The following is a 21,167-nucleotide window of genomic DNA, read 5'->3' as shown; positions in this document are numbered from 1 at the left end:
ATTTCTTCTGTAAGTAATCTATACAAATAAATAAAATTGGAGTGTCTGTTTAAAAATAAAATAGTACAAATTAAAAGCAAATATCAACAATCTATAAATAAAAATGAATGTTGCTAAGCGCATAACTCGATAATGGCTCGACCAATTCGGCTATTTTTTTTTGTATAGTCCTTAAGGCCCACAACAATACACACAAGGAAGGTATTATAATACTAAAAAAAAATTAAATATTTTTTACCGTCCGCATTAGGTTACCTTTTGACAGAACGAAATCTGTCTGGCTGCTAGTTATATTAATATAATCATTACAAACTAATACACTTATTTAATGATTGGTAATATACGACACCTGATTTTTCTTGTCACAAAAGCACGTGTTTTGTTGTAAAAATCACAATTTACACTGACGACAAGATACCAATTTTGTTAAACACGAAAATGTAAGAAAGTAATGAAGAATAATAAATAACATAAATTTACCTCGAAATAAGCTGACAAGGTCGATTGTAATTGTTAACCGACTTCCAAAAAAGGAGGAGGTTCTCAATTCGACTATATTTTTTTTAATGTATGTTAAATCAGAACTTTTGAGCGTGTGGACCGATTTCGACAAATTTTTTTTTAATCGAAAGGTGGTGTGTGTCAATTGGTCCCATTTAAATTTATTTGAGATCTAACAACTACTTTTCGAGTTACATATCTAATAATGCGTTTTTACTTGACGCTTTTTTCGTCGACCTACGTTGTATTCTACCGCATAACTTTCTACTGGATGTACCGATTTTGATAATTCTTTTTGTTGGAAAGGAGATATCCCTAGTTTAGTACCATGATAAGGAAACCTGGATCTGATGATGGGATCCCAGAGAAATCGAGGGAAACTCTTGAAAATCCGCAATAACTTTTTACTGGGTGTCCCGATTTTAATAATTTTTAATTTAATCGTAAGCTGATGTTTGTCGTGTGGTCACATATAAATTTTAATGAGATCTTATAACTACTTTATGAGTAATCTTTGATAACGCGTAGTTACTTGACTATTTTTTCGTCGATCTACGTTGTATTACTCGTCGATGTAATTGAAGTCGGTTTTTTTTTCGTTTGCGAGCAAACACAATTATTTTCATGTTGTATTTCGAAGAGTTGGTGTAATAGTTACCCGTATATATATATATATATATATAAAAGCAAAAAATATATATATATTTATTTATTTTTTGCGTGTTTTTGTCATTAAACTCATTCTAAAACTACAATAAAATTGGACCCGGCAGATTTCCTTCGAAACAGCTGGACCGATTTTTATGAAATGTTGTGAAGAATTGGCCAATATCTATTTTTCATACCCCTAAGTTCGGTCACCAACCCGCCTGCCCAGCGTGGTGACTATGGGCAAAACACATGAGTTCACGTTATTTTTGGCGTAAACTTGTGGAGGCCTATGTCCAACAGTGGACTGTATAGGCTGTAATGATTGATACCCCTAAGTTAAGTAAGAGGGGGGATTAAGGGGGTTAATAACATATATGACAAAAAACGTTTGTTATGTAGATTTGGAATGTAGTGTCTGCAAAGAATACGCGAAAAGAAACGTGTGTTTTTTTCACACACGACAGAAGTGATATTTCTGAAAAGTTGTAGGATGGTAGGCCGTTGCGAATTGTTCTATCGACGATGTTACCGGTCTCGTTTTATATATAAAATTCTCGTGTCACAATGTTAGTAACCATACTCCTCCGAAACAGCTGGACCGATTTTTATGAAATGTTGTGTGCATATCCGAGTAGAAATTTTTTCGATCTTGAATCAGGACAGTCTAGCAGGGAGTCCATTTCTACACAGTGGAGCAGTCGTAAGTAATAGAAAATAGTTAATTAGTAGTTAATTATTAGAAGTTAATAAATATATTAATATAATAAATAATTAAGAAATCAAAAAGATGCATTTTTCGTAGTATCATCAATAATATTCTAAACCAGCACCTACAGATTTATGCACAAACCCACACTAATACACCTTCATCTCACATGCACACACCTACACTAATACACCTCCATCTTACATGCACACACCTACACGAACACACATTCACATCTTCATGTCATGCACTCACAGCCTCGAACTGCAGTGGATAAGGCGGAATATAGCCATTTACTTTTTTTACTTCTTATTACTTTTTTAAATAGGTATAGTGTCTAGTTATGCATTTTATAATGATTAATTTTCTTTTATATCAGTGTGATCCTATTTTGGCCATTTTTATACATTATATTGTAACATACTATTGTATTATAACGCTGTTGGATTGCCTAATAAAACAAAATAAAATAAAAATAAAATTTAATTAATAATAATAATTAATTAATAACATAAAAATAATTAAACATAATTAATATTTAAAGTAAAAACATAAATAAATAATACATTGGAAAAATAAACGGAAATAAATATCATAATAATTATGTTAAGTAACATATTATTTATAATATCAATTCGTTTTTTTTTTGTTAAACAATTTTCTTAAGAATATACATTCGTGTTTTTTAGAACGACCGGACCGAACCGGCTAATCAGGATGAGATGAGATTTCCTGATCTGGACCCGATCAGGAAATCTCGTCTCATCTTCATCAGGTCCAATCATCTGCGTTACATGGCTTATCTAGGTCCTGATCAGGCATGCCTGGTCCGGTCCTTCTAAGGAAGACGAAAAAATTTCTACTCCGGTAGGTTACGGTGACCACTTATCATCAGACGAATTGTAGACTTGTTTAAAAATATGCGTGTCTCACGGACGAGTAAGTCAACAATCGTTAGTATTATTTGTCGTACTATGAATCATTTCAATGAACAAGAATACTCTTCATGTAATTGTCGGTAAATCACCTGTGATTTTTTGTGTGATCAAAATTTTGATGACTACTTTTTTAATAATCTTTGATAACGCATATTTAATTTGTCTTTTACGTGTCTTACCTCACAAATTTTTACTGAGTGAACCGATTTTGATGACTACTTTTTTAATAATCTTTGATAACGCGTATTTACTTTGTCTTTTACGTGTGTTACCTCACAAATTTTCACTGAGTGAACCGATTTTGATGACTACTTTTTTAATAATTTTTGATAACGCATATTTACTTGACTATTGTTTCGTCTACTTAAGTAATTACTTGTCGATGTAATTGAAGTCAGTTCTTTTCGTTTATGTATGAGTATGATTATAGAAATTTGGTTGTAACTACATTATGAATATAATAATAATTGCACTAGCTACACTATCTTTTGAATAAATAATTGTATTTAGGACTATCTGTGCCCGCGACTTCGTTCGCGTGAAATTTAACAAAAAAGTTATTTTTCAGTTTGCAGAGTCATAAAATAAATATATTTCTAAAATAAAAGTAGTCTTAGTTATTCATTACTATATCAGATATCTGCCAGTGAAAGTCCCGTCAAAATCGCTCCAGCCGTTTCAGAGATTATACAGGTCAAAGAGATAGACAGACAGACAGAAAGGCAAAAATTGTAAAAAATGTTATTTTGGTATATGTACCATGTATACATCGATATGGATTTAGTAAGAAGCGGTTATTTTAATTTTACAAACAGACACTCCAATTTTAATTATTTGTATAGATAATTTTGTTCCATTAAATAAATTTACAATAAAAAATTGTTTTTGAATAACAATCTATTACTTTTTGCTTCTAATTTAATAAAATCGTAATTAGCATGTAATAAAGTAATTAATTAATTGATATTTTATACAAAGGTCAACTATTGTTATAATTTATAATTTTATAATTAATTGTTAATTATTATTTATAATGCATTTAAATTATCTTTTTTTCTAGATTTGTTTATTTAAACGTAATTTAAAATATTGCTAATCGATTTTTATATAAATTTTCTGGAAAAAATATTCACATGTCTGTTTCAGATGCTTTAACTTAATACCTACTCTTTAAATTATATATGAATATATAGGTTTAGAGAACTTTATTTCTCACGAACATTACAGTTCATTTATGAGTATTGTACATATAGATACTTTATTAAATATGTAACAAATAGTTCGACCGTATTTGTTTAAATTGGTAATGACTCAAAAAAGGGAAAGGTAGCAATAAAGAATCAAGTTTATTTATTTGTTTAATACGAGTATTATCAATCTTAATGCGAACATGGTTTAGTTTGTGTTTTCGTTTGATTGTAGGTAGTTTGATAAGGTGATGTGCAAGTTTAATGAGTAATTTTTTGTTGTGTTGTATTTTTTTTTTTTTGTTTATTTGTTATATTTATTCATTTATGTTTTATGTTTATTTATACATTATACTTCAAGTATTTATTTTTTTATTTTTTTTATTTATTTTTGTTATATTTTTTTATATTTATCCATTTATGTTTCATGTTTATTTATACACATTATTTTTTAAGTAGATATGAATGTTTTAATAAATATATGTATACTATACCTAGAATCGAGTTGGGGATCGAGCCCATAATCTGACCACCATACTACCGGTTAAAAAATTAAAAAAAATTGGCTGCATCTAATAGATTCCACATGTCGCTATTACAGTTAAAGCAAGCTCTAATACAGCCTTTTTGTCTGCCAAATTTATTCTTATCAAATATTTTATTTTAATTTTTTTTACACAAATTGAATGATGTCATACTTTTAACCAACTTTTTTTCTTTTTTTTTTATGTCCCTAGGTCGGCAAACAAGCGTACGGCTCACCTGATGGTAAGCGATTACCGTAGCTTATAGACGCCTGCAACACCAGAAGCATCGCAAGCGCGTTGCCGACCCAATCCCCAATCCCCCCAGGAGCTCTGGTCACCTTACTCACCAACAGGAACACAATACTGCTTGAAAACAGTATTATTTAGCTGTGATCTTCTGTAAGGTCGAGGTACTACCCCAGTCGGCCTGCTCCATATTTTGAGCAGGAAATTCCTGCTGTGCCCTACCTCAGTCACCGCCAACTTCAAAAAAGGATTCTTAATTCGACGGTATTATTTTTATGTGTGTTGTCGCCTCACGAATTTTCACTTGGTAAACCGATTATAATGATAAGAATCATTTTTAATTAAATCTGATGCGTCATGTGTTTCAATTTAAATTTGAAGGAGCACAGCACAATATGCATTATATGACTATTTTTAATCTATGTTGTATTACTTGTCGATTAATCGAAGTCGGTTTTTTTCGTTTTTATATGTATATTTTATATCATTTTTATGTTGGAGGTCGTCGAAACAGCGAAATTATATATGATTTTATTTTTAACACGCTCTTATTAACACGACCTAGGTTGGCGTAGCTATAAATTGAATTGTTAAATTTTATTTTGTACTAGCCGTGCCCGCGACTTCGTCCGCGTGGAATTTAACAAAAAAAGATATTGTTGAGTTCGCAGTTATAAAATAAATAAATTTCTAAAATAAAAGTAGCCCAAGCTACTCCTTACTACTTCAGCTATCTGCTAGTGAAAGTCCCATTAAAATCGGTCCGGCCGTTTCAGAGATTAGCCGGAACAAATAGACAGACGGATAGACAGACGACAAAAATTGTAAAAACTGCTATTTTGGTATATGTATCGTGTATACATCCATATGCATTTAGTAGTAATTGTGTTTGCTCGCAAACGAAAAAAAAACCCGACTTCAATTACATCGACAAGTAATACAACGTAGATCGACGAAAAAATAGTCAAGCAACTACGCGTTATCAAAGATTACTCAAAAAGTAGTTATCAGATCTCGATAAAATTTATATGTGACCACATGATAAACATCAGCTTTCGATTAAATTAAAAATTATCAAAATCGGTACACCCAGTAAAAAGTTATTACGGATTTTCGAGAGTTTCCCTCGATTTCTCTGGGATCCGATCATCAGATCCTGGTTTCCTTATCACGGTACCAAACTAGGGATATCCCCTTTCCAACAAAAAAAAGAATTATCAAAATCGGTACATTCAGTAGAAAGTTATGCGGTATAATACAACGTAGGTCGACGAAAAAAGCGTCAAGTAAAAACACATTATTAGATATAACTCGAAAAGTAGTTGTTAGATCTCAGATAAATTTAAATGGGACCAATTGGCACACACCACCTTTCGATTAAAACAAAATTTGTCGAAATCGGTCTACCCGGTCAAAAGTTCTGATGTAACACACGTTAAAAAAAAAAAAATACAGTCAAATTGAGAACCTCCTCCTTTTTTGGAAGTCGGTTAAAAAGCGGTTATTTTTATATTAAAAAAAAGACACTCCAATTTTATTTATTTGTTTGATGTTGTTTCGATTTACTTCGCTGGCTTTGTGTATTATGATATATATATATATATATATATGTATATTAATTTTTTTATCCTGTTCCAGCCTTTTCAGTTGATTTTCTATTAGTTTTTCTTCAGGTTGTTCTTCTTTCTGTGTGGTTACGGCGATGAAGAATATAGCCACCCCCTCTCTTCTCGTGGGTGTCGTAAGAGGCGACTAAGGGATAACACAGTTCCACTACCACCTTGGAACTCAAAAAGCCGACCGATGGCGGGATAACCATCCAACTACTGGCAATGGTGGTAAATGGCAGCAGCGTCTTCACTGCGACAAAGCCTGCCCTGCGGTCACCAACCCACCTGCCCAGCGTGGTGACTATGGGCAACACATATGAGTTCACACCATTTTTGGCGTGAACTTGTGGAAGCCTATGTCCAGCAGTGGACTGTGATAGGCTGAAATGATGATGATGATGATGTTCTTCACGCAGGCGGGTTTTTTTTTTTTATTATTATTATTTTATTTTTATTTTAAGATTCGTGAGAATCTTCATATTTAAACCTTTTTTTTTATTTTTTGTAAATTTTGACTGAAATAAATGTTCTCCAGTTTTATATACTTAGATAATGTTTTCCTAAATATGTAAAACAAGTTCGCTTCCGCTTGCCAATTACTGCAAAAAATTAAAAACAAATTAAATTTTTACATACTTTATTTATGATGTTACATCTAATTGTATACTTAGATTTTAATAACAAAATAGCTGACCTTTTTCTAATATGCTGATTTAACTATTAAATAGCATGTTTAAAATAATTATAGTTTAAAAAAAAACCACGATTTTATAAATAAACCAAACTAAAAGTTAAAAATACCTTATCAAATTAGTGTATTGTCATCGGTCCTCGATAAGTCTACTAAGTTTAAATGAAATCTGAAAGTTTGAAGTGGACCAAAATGAAGTCCAAAGGAGTCGGTTACAAACATACAGGTGAAGCTAATAAAAAAGCGTGTAAAATACAACAAGAATTAAAAATGAAAATGTTTAAGAATATAAACATACTAAAGTTATATTATTTCCACTCTTCTCGCTTTTCTGTTTGAGGTATTCTAATGGTTTCGTGTAATATGGTTTAATATGAGCTCCTCTACGGATATCGTTACTAAAGTTGATATTTCCAGGTTCATTGTTTAGCGCAGTTAATTTTTTATAAGTTAAGATTTTGTCTTTGTGCAAGTATTTATTTTGCGCCATCTATCACCATGCATACGTAAATAATGGTGTTTGCTCGCAAACGAAAAAAAAACCGACTTCAATTACATCGCCAAGTAATGCAACGTAAGTAGACACAACAAATAGTCAAGTAAATACGCGCTATCAAAAGATTACTCAAAAAATAGTCATCAGATCTAGATCAAATTTAAATGAGACTACACGACAATCATTAGCTATCAATTAACGTAAGAATCATCAAAAACGACAAACCCAGTGAAAAGTTATGCGGTTTAATACAACGTAGGTCGACGAAAAAATAGTCAAGTAAATACGCATTACTGGATATAACTCTAAAAATACTTGTCAGATCGCAATTCAATTTAAATGGAACCAAATGACACGTAATACCTTTCAATTAAAACAAAATTCATCGTAATCGGTCATTCCAGTCAAAAGTTCTGATGTAACATACATAAAAAAATACAATCGAATTGAGAACCTCCTCCTTTTTAACCGACTTACAAAAAAGGAGGAGGTTCTCAATTCAACTGTATTTTTTTTAATGTATGTTACATCAGAAAATTCGAGCAGTGAAGGTTGAACGTTGATGCGCATCTCAAAGGGGACCTCCTCAAACAAAAAAGCTAAAAATCCTTCGAATGTTAAGAAGTTCCTCTATCCCCGTTGAAGAATAACTATCTTGTGTTACCTTACATTGTTATTAACCAGTGTGACCTCATTCCTACAAATATAAGTATTTGTACTATGTACTATTTACATTAACGTTTAATTGATTAAAATTGCCACCTTTTGGAATTTATTTGCAAAGAATTGTGTTTGCTCGCAAACGAAAAAAAACCGACTTCAATTACATCGACGAGTAATACAACGTAGATCGACGAAAACATAGTCAAGTAACTACGCGTTATCAAAGATTACTCAAAAAGTGGTTATCAGATCTCGATAAACATCAGCTTTCGATTAAATCAAAAATTATCAAAATCGGTACACCCAGTAAAAAGTTATTGCGGATTTTCGAGAGTTTCCCTCGATTTCTCTGGGATCCCATCATGAGATCCTGGTTTCCGGTACATCTAATAAAAAGTTATGCGGTATAATACAACGCAGGTCGACGAAAAAAGCGTCAAGTAAAAACGCATTATTAGATATAACTCGAAAACTGGTTGTTAGATCTCAAATAAATTTAAATGGGACCAATTGACACACACCACCTTTCGATTAAAACAAAATTTGTCAAAATCGGTCCACCCGGTCAAAAGTTCTGATGTAATCATGTGGTTACATTTAAATTTCATTGAGATCTGATTACAACTTTTGGAGTAATCTTTGATAATGCGTATTTACTTGAGTAATTTTTCGTCTACCTAAGTTGTATTACTTGTGGATATAATTGAAGTCGTTTTTTTTCGTTTGCCTGTAAACAGAATTATATTTAAATATAATATATTACAAGCAAACATGAAGGTAGAAGTGGGAGACAGGAAACGTGGCTTGTTCATCGTTCGATATTTTGTAATGCTGACGTCACAACAATATCAAGATCACTTGTTAGCTAGAACTCTTAAATTATATTTAATTGTTATATAGTTTAGTTTGTATTAAAGTAGTCTTAATTTTGCTATCTTGTTTTATTTTTCGAATAAATAGGTATTAATATTTTTATAATTAATAAATGATTGTTTTTGTGATATTATATTTTTTCATAGATAATTAAAATAATCGCTAAAAATATATTTTTATACGATAAACACACACATTAGATTCAACGAAAACTTCTTTAAACTTGGGGTGTTTTTTGGGTTTCAGCGGTGTAATACCCTTAAGTTAGAAAAGGGCTTTCCGCGCTTGCTACGGTAACAGGTACAGTTAAAAAAAATTCGTAATACTATGGTGATGTTAGGACTATACAGCAGTCAATTTGTTTAAATATATAAATTCTAGAATTTTCCACGTCATTATTATTAATTGAATATCCAATGAATCATTTGCTGAAAGTTTCTCCAGCAAACGATGACAGCTACTTCATAATGGACTTTGATCTTGGTCATCACTAAGCTTAAAAATTAAAAAATATGAAAAGTCTGATCGGGCGAGGCGAACGGAAGTTGAGAGGATAGAGATATATGTTACTAAAGACAGAAAGAGAGAGAGTTACGTTTCGTATATTACTGCAGGAGCTAAAGTAGTTTACTTCAGTCGTGTGGTTTAAAGCAATCTTTTTTATTTTTTTAAATCTTGATTCACTCACCGTGACATGCACAAAGAGAGAATGATTTGACTTATCCTTCAATGTCATGCCTCCGACTGCATGTTATGTACCTACGATGTTGCAAAAAATTCCGAAGGACTACCGTATTGATATCTTTAAGTGTACAGAACATGATGTTTGATGTTGTTTAGATTTATTTTAATTTTTATCTAATCCAACCTTTTCAGTTGATTTTCTATTAGTTGTTCTTCACGCAGGTGGCTGTGTCTTAGATATGCGAAACGCAACTGGCTATAAGTGAAAGAGAGAAACAAAATGTGTCCTCGCATCTCTCTTTTTTCCTCCGTTCGCCTCTCCTGATCACATTTTTCGTAACGCTCTCGTCACGCACTCACTCTCCAAGTCAAGCGCGTGTAAAAAAGTTTTACTTTAATATATTTATCTCTTTTTTTCAAAAGACGATGTCAGCTACAATGTCACTCTCAGGATAGGTTGCGGCACTTCTAATAATTACTATTTCACATTGTTTAACTGCCCATAATATTTCATATCGCGAGATTTAAATCGTTTCTTAGGAAGAACCTAAAGTAAAAAAACAGCAATTACATAAAAACAATACGTTGCTCCAAAAATATATCAGGCGTCTTTCTCCTTTATTCTACACTAGGTATCGTTTAATCACTCCTGGGTATTGTTTCATCACGCCTGATACCTCTGCCAGTACCATTTTCATCTGTTTGGTTATTTCTAGTTTTAAGTAATTTAGGTTTGCGTGTATAAAAAGCAACTTGCCCGCCAGTCAATTCAACCTTCGAGGTAAGTCGATTCATTATCCACCCATCCAAGGGGTTGAACCCTAGATCTCGCTATGAAATCCCACCTGCTACTCTGGATATTCTGCACTGTATGCATTGTGTGGCGATTTGGCACATCCCCTCTTCGCTGGTTAAAAATTTGTGAACCTCGTTTTTTTTTTTTGTCTATGCATTCTATACCATGAGTGACCAACTGGCGTGGCGTGGGCGATGGTTTAAGTCCTATGTCAGTAATCAAACCTAGAAAGTTCTATTTTGGGGCTTTAAATCAGACACTATTTTAGTAACTTCAGGCGTACCTCAAGGTTCTATACTCAGTTCTATATTTTTTGTACTATGACGTCGACAATTTTTTTTTTTTTGTACTTTTCCTCTTTATGTAATGACTTAAAATTTACAATATCCTCGCTGAATAAGATTTTAAAATGATTTGGAGATATTTAATGAATATTGCAACACTACCAATTTAAGTTTAAGTATAAAAAATTGTAAATAAGGAACAGATGATATGAGTGATTTTTCGTACAGGTTGGGTGATATGATCTTGAAAAAGAAGACTGCATTTAAGACTTCGGTATACTACTCGATTCAGAGTTACAATTTAGCGACCTCATAGACATCAATGAAACCCTGCTAGTTAACGTTTTAAATTTCCTAAAAGCCCTGTACTCTTGTATAAATCATAATATAGTATAATATAAGATAAACAATATTATTGGGACCTTTATCAACGCAAATAGCACTCAAAAAACTGATTGTTAGATTTTTTGTCTGTTGGCTTATCCGATTTACACTAATGTATTTTGGTAAAATTCACTTCAATGTTTGTTTCATGTCAACCGGTTCATAAATAAAAAAGTTATGCCAATTTAAAGAATTGCGTCAAACATGTAAATACCCGCAACGCGGACAAAAGTCGCAGGCACATCTAGTCTCTAATAAGAAGCTAACTTGAAATGCAATACCAATTTGGAACTAAGTATGTTAGTAAATTACCGTTTCAATTGTTTTTGTCGTTACTTAAAATATGGTCAACTTTTCCAAAAGTATAAAGTTGCCGAAACATACGAATATACGTGAAATGTTTGAATTTAATAATAAATTAAATCATATAGGACTTTTTAACACAAAATAACATAAATTTAAAAGTGAAGTTATAATTATGTAAGTTTGACTCCATGGCATAGTACGTAAACCTTACAGTACGTAATTTGCACTTTGTGTAGGACGACCTCGGAGTCGTAACTAGTCTTTAAAACAAAATCAAAATAAAGATAGCATGACTTGCCAAAAAATTTAATTTTCATGAAAAAATAAAACGTATTGACTTTAGACTTAAAATAATATAAAATTTATATAGAAATAAACAATAATAATAATATAATTCATAAAAACTGAGTATAGAACCTTGAGGTACGCCTGAAGTTACAAAAATAGCGTCTGATTGAAAGTTCCTAAATAGTACTTTCTAGGTTTGATTATTGACGTGGGACTTAAACCATCGCCCAATTACTTATTTATCCCAAAATAAATAATGAAGAAGTAGATAACAATAGGTAAAAATGAATAAAAAAATCTTTTGACTAAATGTTTTTGTAGATATTCAAAACAGTATCGACGTGTAAAAATATCACAACAGAACACCACCCATGATAACATGTTTGCTTGCATGTTGCTTGTCATGCTGCACTCTCACAGCTCATCCACTTGACCAACCGCAATGAAATTTGACTAGTAATAGACTAGGTCCACGTCAGTCACATAAGCTATCTTTTATCCCGGAAAAATTTGTCCCTCCCTCGGAGATTTCAACTGAAGATGAATGAACCCTTGAGTGGTAAATTAAAACAGACATTAACCCAATGTATCTTATTAAATCTTAGGCGTATAATTTTACGCGCTAGCGCTTTCAAAAGTAAGATTTGAATCTTGTAAGATGTTATTTATCGTACGAGTACACGTGTGGTCGGTCAGACAAGCACACGTGACATTTTAAATGACATTTAAATAAAGTAATTTTAAAATTATTATTACAAAGTATCAGTTGATTTTGAAAAAGATTTTTGGAACGTTTTAATTTTTTTTTTGTTTTCTATTAAAAATTCTCAATCGTTTGTAATTAAAATCGAGTGTAAGTGATATTTACGTAAATCATTTGGATTTGGATACAGCAGGTAATTTTTCGTCTCGTTTAATTTTTTATTTCTATTTAGGTACGGAATATTTTTATAGCGACTAATTTTATTTAATTATTTTTATTCTCTTTAAACTTGTTTGATGACCGCAGCCTGTCCAGCGTGGTGACTATGGGCAAAACACATGAGTTTAATCAATTTTTGCGCGAACTTGTGGAGACCTATGTCCAGCAGTGGACTGTAATAGGCTGAAACAATGATGATGATGACGATGAAAGTTGTTTGAGCGGTTATACTTTATTGTATAGAAGAAAGATTTAATTTTTTTTTGTATTTAATTAACTCACAGCTTACAATATTTTAATTAGCTAAGGCGAAAGCCGAAGCCATCGAAGCCGTGGCGGAAAGCTACTGTTTTCTGTGTTATTAAAAAAATAAACTGTAATTACTTCATTACATAGAAGATATAATAAAAATATTACTATTTATTTGTCAAGGTTTGCTAGCAGTTGTTACATTTTATGATACATAACAATTTTAATTTTTTTAAAGACCACATTTCTGAATGAATAAACATATAGCAAAGTTATCTTGTTAATGTAACAATAAAAAAACTTGATCGAACAAGTAGCTTAAAAGAAAATAAAGCACAAAATTGAAAAATGATCATATTTTTTTTCTTTGTAAATTTTGAAGTGCCAAACAGTAAAATGTTAAGAATATGGAGACTATTTGTCAAGTAATTGAAAATATTCATGTTACTTCATACAGAGGCGACATGTCTGTTTGTATAGGGTTATTTGCTGATGATACATCGCTTATTTTTAAAATTGATAGAAAACTGTGTGCGTTTATGTACGCACGTAAGAAGTTATACTTCACTGGCAAGCTAACTTCAACAATAAATTCGTTAAAAGATTGAAAATCAAATTCAGATCTGATTGTTTTACTAAGTTTACTTCCCTTGATAATCGTAGAGAACATAGAGATCAGCTTTTTCTCTACAAATTGATTAATGGCTTGGTAGACTCTCAGTACCTACTTAGTAGGGTATCGTTTAGGTGCCCCAGTTATTGCACAAGATCCCGAGCAACTTTCTCCACCTCTGTCTCCAGGACGACGTAATGTCTATGACAACCGGCATAATGACATCGACTTGTTCAGCAGTGGGTTCAATAGGTACAAATTCCTATTGAAAGGGAAAAAAAAGAAAAAAAAAAACTAATCGCAATTTGAGTTAATGATTAAAACTAGGTATTGCTGTTTTTGGCGGTAGGTATTATTTGTTTCTCAAAAAAAAAAAAAAATGCAATATGATTTTATATTATTTGTTTCTCAAAATTATTTGCAATATGAGTTTGTAGTAATGTTCGATTTATTATATACTTTATTGCACTTAAGAATAGAATATACAGAAAATTACATATATAGTTGATGGCAAAGGTGGACTTATCCCTAGAAGAGATCTCTTCCAGTCAACCAATGGTCATGAGAGAGAGTGTCATATAGCGGGTAGATAGCGATTTATATAATATACATATATTTTTTATTGTTTTTTTTCATGTTATATATATGTCATATGTACAATTATATTTTATTATATTGTGTAATGTATTTGTTGGTGTTCTAAGTAATAATTTCATGTTTATAGATATAAGTGGAAACTTTGCTGGCTTAATCATTCTTATTGTCTTGGGAATTAATTGTATTGTTTTGTGCTGTTTGTTTCCCAATAATAAAAAATAAATAAATATATATGTCAGCAATAGCACTATCGTACGCAATTAGTAAGGAATTTATAAATAACAGATGTACATCGTTCGATAGTCAACTACCCTCACTTATTATATTACTCGAGTTATTCTGACGTGTATAAAACGAACAGTGCAACCGCCGCTAAGGCAGTCTTGGCTCTGGCTTGGCACGATACACTTGTTGTATCCTGCTAGTAGCTTAACCTAGACTCATTCGATAATTAATTTGTGCATACGAATTAATTGTTACATATTATGGCGGATAACTCGAGCAGTGAAGGTGAGCGTTGATACGTATCTCAAAGGAGATCTCCTTAAACCTACACCTGGGTCGCAAGTCCTAGGCACTGCTCTGAGTTACTCCCTCCGCCACACGATAGACTCGATCGGAACTCCGAAGTGTCCGTTACAATTTTGTTATAATCTTTGTAAGTACTACCTACATAATATTTATTGTAAAGAGTACGAGTATAACCTACGCCCGCGCCCTGCAAATATAGAAAAGGAGCTTCCAATTTAGTCGAAAGACTACATATATATATTGATTGTTTTGATATAAATAGAATAATAATATATGAAAAAATAGTGAAGTAAATACGCATTATTAAAGATTACTCCAACTGTAGTAATCAGATCTGAATAAAATTTAAATGTGACCACGTGATAAACACCAGCTTTCGAATAAATTAAAAATTATCAAAATCGGTACACCCAGTAAAAAGTTATTGCAGATTTTCGGGAGTTTCCCTCGATTTCTCTGAGATCCCATCATCAGATCCTGGTTTCCTTATCATGGTACCAAACTAAGGATATCCCCTTTCCAACAAAAAAAAAGAATTATCAAAATCGGTACATTCAGTAGAAAGTTATGTGGTATAATACAATGTAGGTCGACGAAAAAAGCGTCAAGTAAAAACGCATTATTAGGTATAACTCGAAAAGTAGTTGTTAGATTTCAAATAAAATTAAATGGGACCAAATGACACGCACCACCTTTTGATTAAAAAAAAAATGTTGAAATCGGTCTACCCAGTCAAAAGTTCTGATGTCACATACATAAAATACAGTCGAATTGAGAACCTCCTCCTTTTTTAGAAGTCGGTTAATAAAACGTTAACGTGAAATTAAAATTTCGAATTTGTTAAAATTTGTTTAGAAGGTGCTTTTGAAGCCTATTTGAATAAATATGTTATTTTTGATTTTGTAGTATTTAATCTACCGTGACAAAAAATAAAAAAAAAAAACAATTAAAACAAACGGGTTATATAATAGAATACGTCATTGACGACGTGTTAGCGCAACGATCTCGGCACTGGCCTAAGTGCGCTGACGGTCGTGGGTTCGATCCGCGAACATGGCAAACATTTATTTTGGCTATACAGATGTTTACTTGGCGTTTGTGCATGCGTGTTGGTTGCTTTCTCGACCCCCGAAACAGCAGTAAATCCTGGTGGAAGCCGTTGAGTGTGAGACGTTAACCGTAACAACCAAATTGATAAGAAATAACAACGGGACTACTCTTAAATAAAATCTAGCTAGCTATCTTAACACACACACACACACACACGTTCGTTTATATATATATATATATATATATATATATATATATATATATATATATATATATATATATATATATATATATATATATATATAATTGTGAGGGGTCACATTCACACCCGCAAGTAGTAACTGTTTACCTAATATTTGGGATGCGCGTAGAGTTTATAACATTCAAACGGAAAATTAAATTAATATTTTTTTTTGTATGAAAGTAAAATCTAACAAATTATGAAAAGTCGTAGAACAAATGTTGTTACTTATGATGTTAGCTATCTTGTCCTGCAAGGATGCTGGTGTTTTACAAATAACCCTGTATATATAAATATAAACAAATTGATGAAATTTTTTTCACGCATATGCGTACTTCCGAGCGACTCGACCAAGTCGAATAATTCTTTTTTGTGTATCCATTATTATCTGGACAAAGTTAGTTAAATAAATTATAAAATTGATGTATTGACGCAAGATAAAGAATACGAATACGGTACGAAGTTCGCGGGGTTGACTAGTTATTTAAAATTTTACAAGTTGCGGTTTTAATGCTGCTAACATTTTGTTTCAACCTTGGCTATGTGCAAGATAGTTATGGGTACATAAACAATGTAATAATATATAATGTAATATTTAATACATCCTCGTTTCAGCCTATCACAGTCCACTGCTGGACATAAGCCTCCACAAGTTCGCACCAAGATGGCATGAACTCATTTGTTTTTTCCATAGTCACCACGCTGGGCAGGCGGGTTGGTGACCGCAGGGCTGGCTTCGTCGCACCGAAGACGCTGCTGCCCGTCTTCGGCCTGTGTATTTCAAAGCCAGCAGTTGGATGGTTATCCCGCCATCGGTCGGCTTTTTAAATTCCAAGGTGGTAGAGGAACTGTGTTATCCCTTAGTTGCCTCTTACGACACCCACGCAAAGGAAGGGTGGCTATATTCTTTAATGCCACACAGCAAATTGCACAAATTACATTTTAATAATGATAATGAATACATAAACATATCTGTACATTATTAAAATTGGTTGTAAATATTTATTTGTAAAATTTTCGTGTATTTGACCCTTTTTTCGTTAGTGCGTAACGCAAAATCTGCTCAACAAAATTGGCTATAAACTAAAGTGTTAATCTTACACGACGGCTACTAGTGGAGTTCTAAGTGTGATAAAATACTTATATTGTAATTCTTATGTAAGAAAATTACAGGGCACAGTCAATAATAAATAAACGACGAATATAATATGTAAAATATATTCGTAATTAGTCAGTTTATTTAAAATTCACACAAATATTATTTTATTTACATAATAAAGTGCGATAATTAAATAAGTGTATGTATAATAATTATATTGTATTATCTCATCAAATATCTTCTATATACATAAAATCGTGACGTCATTGACTCATCATGAATAAAGATGAAAATTTGGTAGGGAGGTTGTTTATAGTTAGTAAACTTAGAACGGATTTTTCTATAGGTCCGGATTAAGGGTGTCTAAGGCTAATGACTCTTACAAATTTGTATGAAAGTCCTTCATTTTTTACGCCACAAGCTTGGAATTTGGAAAAAAGATAGTTAATAATTTATGAGTAAACGTCTACTAAGAACAAATTTTACGACGAGGCCGTATTAAGTCTAAGAGCTCTCGAAAATTTTTATAAAATTTCCTAATTTTTTGTGCTACTATCTTAGAATTTGAGTTACACAGTTAGTTTATAGTTAGTAGAAGACACTGGGCATATCTCCAGAAATGAAAACTCGATGGAGAAACTAGTGGTGCAGGGCCAGGTGGAAGGCAAGAGAGCACGCGGTCGAACGCCAACCCGCTGGATAGACGTCATCACAAGGGCTACTGAGTTATTCAATTAACGCAGTGTGGGACGTCCTCCGGCCCGTTGGACCGACGATCTACGTAAGATTGCCGGTGTAGGCTGGATGAGGATTGCGGAAAACCGGGATGTCTGGCGCGAACTTGGGGAGGCCTATGTCCAGCAGTGGACTGCCATAGGCTGAAGTGATGATGATGATGATGAATCAATTAACTGCTCCTTGTTAATGTATCTGTCTAATACTACTTTTTTTATCCTGTTGTTATTAATACTAATGTTTACTCCTGTTGTTATAAATAACTAAAATAAGCTTGTAATTCTCTAATCTATATTATCTCTGTCCTTTTTAAAACATCTAGCATTTTAATGCTTATCCGCGAGCGATTTTTATTACTTGGTTAATGTTTGACTCACTTTTACTATTGGACCTTATGGCCAGTAGTCAGACTGCTTTAAAAAAGCTAGAATATAAGGTTTGTCATTTTTTTTATTATGTGATATTATTTTTAACATAAGTCCTTGCAACAACGAGGCAACTCAGTTAAACAGGTTTCAGGTTAACATTTTATACGTTTTATTTTCACGATTTTACTTTTATTTTTTAAACAATAGAAAGGCGGAAAAGATCTTGTATTTAACGAGGAAATATTTTTAGTGCAATAATATATATATGTGCTTTATATCATATTTTTATGTTAGTATATAATATCGTATGTACTTTAGTATTATTACTTTAGAAACACAGTGCACTGTTAAACTATTCATTGTTTTTGCTGCACTGTTTATCACATAAATTGTATATTTTTTTTTCTTCTGTAAATAAATAAATAAATAAATAATAATAAATAATAAAATTCAACAAGGACACGCTTCTGTGCAAATTACTTAAATTTTCTTTTGACTCATACGAGAGTGCTTCAAAGTTAATCAATATTTATTTTAACCTCCTTTAGAGTATAAAAATAAAAGTAAAATAAAGGGTTACAAGTAAATTTTACTTTCTAACATATTAGATAACGCGTATCCGATTACATAATTGGCATATCAGACAAATATTTTTCACAGGCTTCAGTAATATTTTAAACATGAAAAACAAGCGTACGGCTTAAAATTGATATCGAAGTCTATGGTCAATTGCAACACCAGGAGTAATAGCATAACAAGTGCATTGCCGACCATGATTCTTCACCCTCCCCTGGATTTCAGGATACCTTACTCACCTGGGAGGGCACAGCAGGAAGTTCCTGCTCAAAATATGGAGCAGCCCAACTGGGGTAGTACCTCGACCTTACAGAAGACCACGGCTAAATAATACTGTTTTCAAGCAGTATTGTGTTCCTGTTGGTGAGTAAGGCGACCTGCGCTCCTGGGGGGAGGGGGGTAGGGTATTGGGGATTGGGTTGGCAATGCGCTTGCCATGCTTCTGGTGTTACAGAGCCGTACGCTTGTTTGCCGACCGAGCTATATATATATAATAAACAGGACATACTAATTAAAATCAGTATTATTTAGCTGTGATATTGCGTAAGGTTGAGACATCTACTTGCGGAGTCGGGCTGTTCTAAGTTTTGAATGAGGAGAAATACCTACTCCAGTAGGCCATAGAGTGTAAACCGTTTATTTAAATATTGCAAAAGATATTTAATATATTAAAAAAATGGAATGACACCTTTCTATCGACGATTGTATAACATGTAAATTGCCTTACGCAACGTATATTATCACACCAATGTAAATGTAACACGTATGCATTAATGTAGGTACAGATCCTATAGAAATTACTTTTCCGTAATTGACCGTTTCCGCTGACAATTATAGGTACCACAGACTAAATGACCTTGCAATAAGAGACAATCAGAATATAACGTTTTTCCTTATAATGATATAAAATTGTATATCGTTACTTGTTTGACGCGCTACATTTCAATTAACTTTGCTAATAATAACAATTATACTACAAATTAAATATTGATCAAAGTTAATATTTGACACAATATTTCATCTGAAAATTAAATCTATTGCTTAGTACTAATGAATTTGATTTAATGCTGTGGTTTTTCAAGCTATTATATATTATTAAAAACACTCAACGGCCCCACTCCACGTATAGGGGATCTGGAAACACACAACACACAAGCAAAATCACCTAGACCACGGCAAACATCTCTATGCCCAATACAAATGTTTACCATGTACAAGGATCGAACCCGCAACTACCAGCGCAACAGCCATAAACCAGTGCTGTGAGCGTTGCGCCAACGTGTCCTCAAATTCTGGTAAATGTTTCTTTGTCGTGTGTATGAAACTATGTATGACAATATATGGTTAGCTATATGACGTCATTATAAGTTCAACATGGCGGAACACCTACGATGACGGAATAAAGTTATTTTTAATGCATTGACACGAAATTGACTGTTGATTTTAATTATTTTATTATTGTTGATATTAAATTTTAATTTGACTTATAGTTTATCGTTTAAAATAGTAAAAGTTTTGATGACGGTCGTCAAAAGTGTTGTATCACCGTGTGATGAAATCAATATTTTACGTTTGCTGTATTTAAATATAAAAAAAGTGTTCTTTAGAAAATGAAATTAAATATAATCATTTTAATTATACTTACGGCTATTGCGAGCAACATAACAAGATAATAAGATGAAATGTCTGTTAGAAGACAAAGGTTAGTTGAGTCTTACAGTTATACAAGTATATCCTTTGTCTCTATCCGCTAAATCGCGGTCTGGTTTTGATAAAAAGCGAGATAAAAGTAGTCTAGTCTAGATTATAAAACTACTCATTTACTAATTTTAACATATTTTTTTTAATTATAAATACGGCGGAAAGTCATCAACTCAAAAAAAGTAACTTTTATCATAAATTTGTAACTTGTCAGGAGTAGGTATATATATATATATATATATATATATATATATATATATATATATATATATATATATATATATATATATAGTTCAGAATGTGCCTAGGAATGTAGCTGTAAATTTTGTTACCATCCCAAGGACAACAAAATCCTAGATTAGGATAATTATCCTTCGTAAGTTTTAAATAAATAACACAAGTACTCTTATATCTATTTTTCAGAAACCTGTTTTTGTGTTATTAGGTTTTAAAAATTAAATTTTTCATAAATATGCTTAACATATAGACTCTATTTTAAGGGATATATCCTCGTCTTATTAATACCTCCGCTAGTTACAAGAGGGCTAGTGTATTTTTTGCTCAGAGAATCAGCATAACGATTCAACGGTGAAATTCTGCCAGAATTCTTGGTACCATTCCACGCGGATAAGACTTATACCGTAACTATCTGTA

This window comes from Melitaea cinxia, chromosome 20, assembly GCF_905220565.1.
Source record: "Melitaea cinxia chromosome 20, ilMelCinx1.1, whole genome shotgun sequence".
In the NCBI taxonomy this organism is placed as follows: Eukaryota; Metazoa; Arthropoda; class Insecta; order Lepidoptera; family Nymphalidae; genus Melitaea; species Melitaea cinxia.
The sequence above is the reverse complement of the archived record's forward strand: the minus strand, read 5'-3'. Positions refer to the sequence as shown.